The sequence below is a fragment of the Equus caballus genome, chromosome 11, assembly GCF_041296265.1.
Source record: "Equus caballus isolate H_3958 breed thoroughbred chromosome 11, TB-T2T, whole genome shotgun sequence".
NCBI lineage: Eukaryota > Metazoa > Chordata > Mammalia > Perissodactyla > Equidae > Equus > Equus caballus.
The window spans coordinates 42,213,430-42,223,834 of record NC_091694.1 but is presented as its reverse complement, the minus strand read 5'-3'; the positions used below and the strand labels follow the sequence as shown (position 1 = coordinate 42,223,834).

Below are 10,405 nucleotides of genomic sequence, written 5' to 3'. Positions count from 1 at the left end.
AGACTTCTGGCTAGAGAGCTGACAGGGTCTGATGCTGGCTTGATAAAGACTCTGCCTTGATGTCTGATCTGAGACGTTCTATTCCATTTTCTTAATGGCTGTCAATCAGTTCCCCACTGTTTCCCCTGAGGCTGGACCCAGCAGGGGTGTCGTCAGCACTTAGGAGTAGCATTAAGAACAAAGCCCGATGGAGCTGTTTGTTTTTCCCCCTGGTGAGCTGGCCCATCCCTCAACACAGTCAGGAATGAGCTCAGATGTCGCTCAGTGCTGAATGAATTGCTTCCCAAATCATTTGGCTTCCCCAGTCACCCAGTGGAACCAGAGCAAACAGAGCTGACATGGGAGTTCAGATGATGGCTGCCATCACTTCCGGTTCCAGGACCTTCACTCTTAGACTAGCGATGTCCCGTAGAAATACAACATGAGCCACACACCATTTAAAATTCTCTAGTAGCCATATTTTTATGGTGAAATTAACTTTTTAAATATATTTTATTTAACACAATAATCCAAAATATTATCATTTCAATTTATAATCAATATAAAAATTTCTTAATGAGGGATTTCATTCTTTTTTTCACCGTAAGTCTGTGGAATCCAGTGTGTATTGGCACTGAGCACGCTGCTCAGTTTGGACCAGCCACGTTTCAAGGGCTCAGAAGCCCTTCGTGGCTCTTGGCTGTCGTATCAGACAGTGCAATTCTAGACCACGATTCTTTCAACTACTTCATTCCTCAAATATGAGCACCTGTGAGGGGCCCACATGGTCCGAGACCTCATGGAATTGACATTCTAGAGGATCATGTACAGTAAACAAGTAACTATGCAAATAGACAAGATAATTATGGGTTGTGATACGCAGCTCCCTCAGAGTGACATGGGAGGGCACCTGAGTGTGGTGGGCAGAGGGAGTGGAGGCTTCCCTCAGGAGGTGACATCTGAACTGGAACCTGAAGGACAGAAGGAACCGGCCCTGTGAAGAGGTGGGCAGAGCCTTCCAGGCAAAGGCCAGAGGCAGTGCAAAGGCCCAGAGGCTGGAAAGCCCTTGGTGTGAGAGATGCAGAAAGGATGGCTGTGTGTCTGGGCAGGAATGGCTGAAGGGCTGAGTAGGCAGGGACCAGACTGCCTACTCAGGGTTTGGATTTTGTCCTAAACGTGAAGGGAAACCACTGACCTGATTTAAACAGGGGAGTGGCAGGATCTGATCTAAGTTTTAAAAAGACGGCTCTGGCTGCAAGAGGCCAATAGGGACCCTTCCCCTGACTAACACATAGAAATGTCTTTCATTTAAAAAGCAAGATGAAACAAAACTAAATTGAACCACATATCTGAATTTGATAGAAAGTCAAATCATCTTGGCTCAGAGACTAAGAGGGAAGTTAAAGACAGAGCAGGAAGATCCCCAATGGACTCTGGCAGCTTGGGGTGGGAATGGGGCTGATAGAAGGTTCCAGAATACAAACCCGGATGGAGCAGATGCTGGAGTTTTCATGCCTGAGCTGGGACAGGGGACAAGCTTTGGGCCTACCTGAAATGAGGACTTAATAGAAATGCCTTTATAAATGTAGGACCCTGAAAGGGGTCCCCGTTCCCCAATGAAATGGCCTAAAATACCTTCCCTCACCAGCTCAGGGAGGAAACGAGAAATCTCGTCTTTGTCTTGTGGAAAAAAGAATCTGTAAGAAATTAGAACCTCGGGGCCAGCTCTGTGGCCGAGTGGTTAAGTTCGCGCGCTCCGCTGCAGCGGCCCAAGGTTCGCATCCTGGGCGCGGACATGGCACCGCTCGTCAGGCCATGGTGAGACGGCGTCCCACATCCCACAACTAGAAGGACCTGCAACTAAGATATACAACTCTGTACAGGGGGGGTTTGGGGAGATAAAGCAGAAAAAAAGAAAAAAAAAGAGTGGCAATAGTTGTTAGCCCAGTTGCCAATCTTTAAAAAAAAAAAAGGAAGATTGGCAACAGTTGTTAGCCCAGGTGCCAATAAAAAAAAAAAAAGAAATTAGAACCTCAACCTTGCGCCATGTGGAGGAGTAGAGTAAAAAAAATTACACTGAGTGTTATGGGAATTGGCAAATTGGTCCCAGAAAATGGGTGAAAGTTAGGCAAGAGAACGAGAGGGAGACCAGTTAGCAGGCTCCTGCATTATTCTAGGTGCTTCTTGAACTTTAATGTGCAAATGAACCACCTGGGGATCTTATTAAAATGCAGATTCTGATTCCCTGGGTCCAGGGTGGAGCCTGAGACCCTGCATTTCTAACACGCTCCTGAGTGATGCCCATGCTGCTGATCCTCAGACCGGTTCTTTGAGTAACAAGGCTCTAAGCAGCAGACAGTGGTGGCTTGGACTGGATTGTGGTGGGATGGAGAGAAGAGGATGGATTCAAGAGATAGGCTGGGGAGAGAATCAACAGGACTTACTGAAGGACAGATGTGGAGTGTTCCCGGGAAAGGAGAATCAAGGATGACTGACTCCTGGGTTTTCGGTTTTGGTAACTGGGTGATGGTGGGGCCATTTATTGACATGGGAAAGACAAGGACAGGAATAGACTTTTTGCGGGGAGGAATGGGGACTGGTGTGGGAACGATCAAAAACTCAAGGCCAGGCAATTGCAAATACTGTGCCTTATCTCCTTTCTCTGCAAAATGTTACGAGGAGGCATTCAGGACCTCGAGTATCTATTTTCCCAGCTTGGGTTGCTGACAACAATCTTTGCTTTGTAGGTCCAATCTGGCAAGTGTTAAAGGCTTAATAAATAGCCAGCTTTGTAAATGAGGTCCAGAAATGACCAGCAAACTCCCCATATCTGCATCTCACACACTCAACACACACCTCCCCTGATTAGCACCAGGGATGATCGTGATACTTAAAGCAGTTGAATTTAAGCACTATCTACTGGAATCTTCCAAACTCCTCAGCATGTAGTCAGTTTGAACGATCAGAGTGCTTGTGCATTGCAATTTATAATAAATGATATGACACTCAGAGTTAAGGATCTTTTTGAACAAATATTTATTTAAAAGAGAAAAAGAAATTATCTTCATGCTAGGTACTTTTACAAACATCTTATTCGATAGTTACAACAGTTCTTCCGGATAGGTTCTATTCTTGCTGCTTTCCTGAGGAATAAGAAAGCAAAGCTCAAAGGTATAAGTCACTTGCTCAAAGTCCCACATGGCCAGTGAATGAAAGGGCTGGAGTTGAACCTCTGTCGGCCTTAGTCCAAAGTGCGTCGCTTTGGGCTCCCAATACCAGGCTCTGTGCCATGTGCTGAGTGGGTTGCACAGAACTTCATAAAACATCATTCCAGGCCTCGAGGAGTTTAATCTAAATAGGGAGACATACTTGACACATGGCCTTGCATTGCTAGGTAAGTGCCGGTGTCACGGAGATATTCCTTCAGAGTCAGAGCGAGGGAGGCTCAGCAGAGTCCTCCAGAGAAGATGGGACTTCAAACCGCACATGCAAGGATGGTTAGGACCTGGAGAGAAAGGACATTCTCTCACGCAGCAATTCCAGGTAGGGGGACTAATGCAAGCCAGGCCAGGAGGCAGCCCTTACTAACAGGCTTTCCTCCACTCTTTCCCACCTCCCATTCACCACTAAAGTCCAACCTGGTTTTTCCAGGCCCAGGTTAAATACCTGACCCCTTCAGGCTGACATAGGTGTCCGTTTCCCATTCACTCATGACACCCTGTGATTATTTCTATCACTGCTATTTCCACACTGTTTTGTGTGTTTCCTTCTTGAGGTCAGGGGTTTTGCTTCATTTATCTTTGAATCCCCAGAGACAAACAGTTCTTGGCACATAGTAGGTGCTTGATAAATTTTTTTTTTAAATAATTGAATATTTTTCAAGATGATTTTCCTCTCCTCTGCACTCCTCTGCATCCGCAGGTCCCACATCCGCGATTTCAACCCATTGCGGATCATGCACTTACTTGGTTGAATTTGCAGATGCGAAACCTGCAGATACCAAGAGCCAACTAAAACACTTGAGCATCTGCAGATTTTGGTGTCCTTGGAGGGGTCCTGGAACCAATTTCCCGTGGAGACTGCGGGAGGACTGCATTGGTTGGGATATGCCTGAAACAGCAAATCGATATATTAGTGATTTAAACAAGATAATGTATTGCTTCCATGTAAGAGTAAGAGTAGAAGCAGTTCAAACTGATGGTGCCTTGGTGGTGTGGGGTACCCAGGATCCTGCTAGCTAGTCACTCTGTCATTACTAGTATGGTGCCTTTATTTGCATAGTTAAAGGTCATCACATCTGTGTTCTAGCCAGTGGGAAGGGACAAAGAGGAAAGAGAAGAAAGCTGCTTTCTTTTTAAAGGTGCACCGTGGAAGTAGCACATATCACATCCATTCAGATCCCATTTTCGGGACCTAGTCACACGGCCAGATCCAGCTACAGGGAGTCTGGGAAAGGTAACCACCGAAGGCTAAAATTTCTATTATCAGAGAAGGAGAGAGCAGATGTGGGGGTGTGAGGAGGACTGGAGACGTAGCAGTCTGCCGCGTTTTCTTTTCCTATACTGCTTTATTATAGGAGTCCACACAGTTCCATATGATATGCTTAACCTATTTTTTTTTCTTTCCAAGGTACATTTACTGTTGAATTACTTCCAATTGTTGAATTGTGTGTGGTCTCTTATCTGTCCTCTGAGAGCATGAGTTTTTTCCTCTGTATCTTGCACAGCCTTGATCTTATAGCATGCCTCGTACCTAGATGCTCAATCAATAATTGCTGAATAAATACATGGGTGAAGAATAGAAGAGCTTTTTCATTGTGCCATTACCTTGTCTCCATGGAACGGGATTTATCAATTACATTGAGCCAACAGCACAAATAAATCAGTATTATCCTTGTGGAGTTCTCACAAAAGGTTGGAGCAATGAGGGACATAAATATCCCCTTTCCTGCCCTCTGGTGATGCACTTAGCCAGGGAAGGAAGAGTCAGATCTGGGACCAGGTGACTTTATCTCCCAGGACACATGTCACAATGTCAACTGAACCACCACCATCTTCTCCCTCTTTCCTCTGGTCCTTCTTCCTAAGGGGGACCCACTGTCCCCTTCATAATTCTAGAAACACTTCTCTTAAGTTAGAATGCAAATATGGTGGTGGGGGTAAGTAGTTGTGAGGATCAACATTTTCTAAGGAGTCCTGAAACTGCCATCATTGTACATTTTGGTCATCTGGTTTGGGTGTAGAGGTGGAAATCACTCAGTCACATTATGAAACTGGTTTACATTTTGATGATGCCAGGGCCAGCTGGCCCCCTGAGAGGTCTGTTACCATGGCAAACAGTAAGGTCACCTTGTGATTACCCACTTGACCCGAGCTTGTTATGTCTAGACACTCATGCTGAGGGCGACATCACCCAGGAAATCAGAGACTCATAGACCCGCCCTCATTTCTGGTTTGTCACGTTTTCTCCAGCCTCCTGGACCAAGACAGGGTTTCCAGGCCTTTTCCTATTCATGGCTGGCATTTCCTTGCTTTCTGCTCTCGTGGGGCAGGGCTGCTTTCAGTGGACAGTCGCTGTCCCTTGTGCCCCCAATCCAGGAAGGGCCCTGGCCTCTATGACAGCAAATCCATTGCACCACTTAGGTTTAATTAGAGTACAATGACGGATGATTAGTTTACACATCAAAGCACTGAAACAACTCAACAAATTGGCCCCATCCCAAAGCCCAGCACAGGAGCTGGCCTTGAACTCAGAGGCTCTGCCCGTGGGGGCTGGGGAGCTAGCGATGAAAGCTTTGGAGCCCCGTGCAGAGGCGCACACAAGGAGTTCTGTTTCTCAAGTGAAGAGATGGATCCCAGCTGTTTCCAACCCTAATTGTGCCGCAGCGTGTCTCTCTCCTCGGCTTTCCACCTCCAAGCCCTCCCTTGGCTACACTTAAAGTTCACGTGTAGTCGACTCTCAGTTACTTGGAGACTGATTATCAATCCATGAGTTACCCAAGCCCTTTGCTAATTCTCCTTTTTACCTTGTTCCTCTCCAAGTGGGATTTTGACTGTCCATTAGGACACCTACCAAGGAAGGAGAAACAAACAACTTATTCTTCACACCAGGCCACTTGGCTACCAGCTGATGCTTTTGGTTTGAGCTTTGATGGGGAAGGAGATAGAAACTATAGACTGCAGTGGTAAATGAATTATTTCTGGGTCTCCTTCAGGCGTACTCTCTCCATTCCTTCTGGTTGACCAAGAGCCAGCTGGACACATGAGAGCACTTGACGTGGACTGTCTTCGGGGTTTATCACATATTTCAGATCCCTTATTGTCATGCTGAGGCCCCAGAGAGGCTGATGGTGTCTTGGGAGACATTCAGTTTGCCTCTTCTGGCTCAAAAGACCAGTCTGTTCATACTGACAATCACTTAATTCAGTGAAAAGCAAAACAAAAAAAACCCCCCTAAAAGTCCACCCAGTAATTGAACTGAATTGACCCTCTTACTTGGTCTACACACATGCTCATCAAAACAATTGGCGTGTCCAGCTTCAAGGTCATCCACTGAGTCAATGGCAGAGCAGAGACCTGAGTCTAGGTCTCACTTCTTAGCCCTTGTCTCTCAGGACTATGTGATTTTCTAATTGTGAGAAGAAAACAGGGCTGTGGCTACACAGAAATCTCTTGGAGCACAAAGGCTCGGGCCTCTCTCCCGAACAATTGATGGAGACGCAGTGCATGGCGGGATTCTTGTTTCCTCGCTGTGGGCCTTGGGGGTGAGTGGGCATCAGCCTCAGCACTGTGATGTGGGCAGACAGATGAATGCTGGCTGCCTCCAGCACAGGGCAGTGGGCGGAAGCTGTACTGGGTTCAGACTGCTGTAAGCAAAGCAGTTCAGAAGGAGGATGACACTGCGTTATTAGCATAAACCAGGAGCCTATTGATCTGGCTGATTAGAAAACCTTCCAAGGCACTGGGGTAATTAGCACAATTTACAGAGTAGCAGTTATCAGCTTCATCGCTTAATTAACAATGTAAATATCTTTCTAAATGACATTTTATAATCATGATCAGACCCTCTAGCATTTGCCCTGTTCACTGCTAATTTCTTCCCAGATGTACAGATAGTCGCCTTTTTCCACGCCTAACATCACATTTCTGCATCACATATGATAAAGCAATTGTACATGCCCCACATCTCCTCTTTTGTATCTTACCAGGGGTCTCGTCTGCCTTCCTCTCTCCAGCCTGAAATATACAGTCTGCCAATTGAATTGCCAATTAAAAGTACTTAATTAGACGTGAAGGGGGAGTTCTGTCATGTTCTGGATTCTGAACTATTTTTTATTTATGTGCTTAGCAGGATAAGTCATCTTAAATTAGCATCACATTTTTTCCTCTGAAGAGCATGTGAGAAATGGGGCTATTAGGAGGAGAGGTTTAACACAATATTTGCGTACACTAGTCATGGGTGCAGAGAATCATCCCAAACGCATATGTTGCTTTGGCAAGCAGGGTTACTCTTCATATTTATTTTATTTCCTTATCATTTCTTGTTGAATTAATGTTTGCAATAGAATATTTGGCCTGCCTAATCAAACATATGTGCAGGGAACTTGATGGTTTCATTTATGTATTTTTTACTTTAAATTCACCTCTTCTTTTGAGTATCAGGGCCATGCTAAAAGATTGCTGTTCCATGTCTAAGTTTCAAATGGCATATACACAAATTCAGATCTTTCTGGAGCCCTGGGGGTGGAAAGTTCAGAGGCTCATCACCCTCATTGGAAAGAATGCCCCAAAACTTTCCATTCCTGGAGGCCGGTTGGTGGATTACTTACTCCTGGTCATTTTGATCCCCTAACTGCACAGTGCCAATGCAGTTCCACAACTCCAAAGTGTGCAGAAAGGGAATTCAACACAAACCAGTGCATACTACATTGGGAAAATGGTAGGGAAGGCAAAAATGAATTTTGGAGGAATTTGCTGTGGGTTTTAATTAACCGTCTTGCCCTTGTTCCCCATTATCATTGATTTGTGTGATAAGTGCCAATTATATGTGTCATAAGTATACTCCTTTTTGTTGAAGACAAGAGATCTTATGTGTGATGCAAATCAGGGTTCTCAGAATGCTAATTTTGTAATGAGCCAATGCATTCTTCAAGGAGTTTATAGTCTAGAGAGGGAATAAAACATGTGCATAAATAATTATAATGCAAAGTAGGAAACTAGTGTGTCATGAGACAGTACAGAAAGAATTATGGCCAAAAAAGAGGGTGGAGAAATAAATTATAGCTGAGAGATTCAGAAAGGCCTGCTTGAAGGTTGGTGAAAATTGAAATAAAAGCAAATTGAGAGTATTGGGTGTGGTTTCCAGAAGAAGAAAACACAGAGGTCGGACAGCATGAAATTTAAATGAGGAACGAAAAGATATTTACCATGGCCATTACGGGAGGAATGTGCCACAAAGCACTACAGATAATGCTGTGAAGGAAGGACAGGGCTCCATCACGAAGAACCTGGAATCCAAGGCTGAAACATCCACTCCCCTTTCTGTAGGCCAGGGATCAGCAAACCTTTTTTTGTAAAGGGCCAGAGAGTCATTATTTCAGGCTTTGGGGGACATGTGGTCTCTGTCACAACTACTCAACTCTGCCATTGTAGCACAAAAGCAGCCACAGACAACACGTAAATGAATGGGAAGTTGCAACAGATCTTTACTTATACACAATGAAATAAGAACTTTATATAATTTTCACATGTCACGAAATATTCTTCTTTTGATTTTACTACTGTCCTCTGCTAGTGGGGTGAGCAGGGGCGTGGAGCTGTAAACACCTCCTAGTCTCTGAGCTTTTCTTTACCTTTGGCTGTATCCCCATAACCAGAGAGCCGAGTACTGATGCGCTTGGATCCAGAGGGGCAGAGAGCCGCAAAGTCGGGGCATCAAGTGACTACGATGGTACATGTGTGCATCGATGTTTGTGGTTGTCTCCCTGGTGTGGACCTGGGACCAAGCTTCAGCATCCGGCACTAGAGCAACACGGGGGCTGTGCGTGCCGATGGTCTTAACAGCGTTTGGTAATTAAAAGAAATACCTAGGTCAAGAGTTTTGATAATCCACGTGTGGTAAATGTGGTTCACAGACTGTCCTCTACTTTTATGAACCCACACTTTGGTATACTATATACTGACATCCCTGAGCCACATTCCCCATGCTGAATTAGGTCTTTCCGTACATCAGCAGGCTAATAATAACTTCCATCCATCTCCTGGGTGAGGTTCTGTAGTTTCCAGCAAATGATTTTCCTCCTCTCCACCTCCCCCATCCCTCACTGCACCGACCTGCCCTCCAGGACTGAGACTGGAGCTGAGACTGGTGGTCCTTCGGGAAGCCTCATAACCCCTGCCAGCTCTCCTGCCTGCCCAGGTTCCCTGAGAGCTAATGCGGGGCTCAGGGAGGCAGGTCTGGAAGGAACGTGGAGCTAGCTTTTTCCTTTGTGAGCAGGATCAAAGCAGTTATCTATCTCGCTTCCAGATACACCTGATGTAACGAAGGCTTCTTAAAAAGCATAAAATAAAATGATTTGGAATTACACGTTTGTGCTTGAATAAAATTGATCTCATTTATCCCCCGCCTTTCATCTTCTCTGCTCTCTCTTCTCTTACCCAGAAAATTCTTTAATTTTTTTCCAACAAGAGCTAACATTGAACAATATACGGCAAGGAAGAGTCTAATTCAGTGACTGACTTAATTTTACAATGCTTCAGGAAGGAGGGTATGGTCAGCTGACCCAAAGGCTGGCTTATGACAACATGGAAGCCATTGAAAACCTTATTAAGAGCAGTTTCAGTGGCATGAAGATGGAAACCAACTGTATGCCCTGAAGGATGAATGGGCGAATGAGTGAGGAAGAGAGACAGCCTGTGTAGACAACTCTAATGATGGCTTCTTGTTATTTAAATCTCAGTTTAAGTGTCACCTCTTTGGAGCGATTGAAAGTAGTCGGCTAGTGACTATCACATGACCATATTTTATTATTAGTACAAGGCACTTATTTATGACCTGATCATGTCTTCTTTCTTTCTTTGTTGTTCTCTGCCACTAAGACACCACACATGCACAACAATTATAATTTTTTTTTCTTCTGTATCCCCAGAACTTAAAAGACTGCTTGGTACCTTGTAGGTGTTCTATAAACACTTGTTGAATGAATGGATAAAAGTCTGGCTATGATGGAGAGTGGGGAAATAGCCCAGTGCTTCTCAAACTTTGATGTGCCTAGGAGCTACCTGGGGACCTTGTTAAAATGCAGATTCTGATTCTGTAGGTCTGGGGTGAGAGAGTCTGCGTTTCTAACAAGCTCCCAAGTGAGGCCAAGGCTGCTGGTCTATGAATCCCATTTTGAGTAGCAAGGCCCCTAGAGCACTTTGGTATG

At 45.0% G+C, this 10,405-nt stretch overlaps 1 long non-coding RNA gene across 1 annotated transcript; it reads right to left on the bottom strand.

The window, feature by feature from the left end:
* Positions 1 to 3,061: 3,061 nt before the first annotated feature.
* LOC138916355 (uncharacterized) lies at positions 3,062 to 7,245 on the bottom strand. The gene is made up of 3 exons (XR_011423560.1): positions 7,184 to 7,245; positions 3,945 to 4,089; positions 3,062 to 3,484 (listed from the first exon to the last, which is right to left on the bottom strand). It is a non-coding gene; the product is annotated as an uncharacterized lncRNA (long non-coding RNA).
* Between the last annotated feature and the right edge of the window lie 3,160 nt (positions 7,246 to 10,405).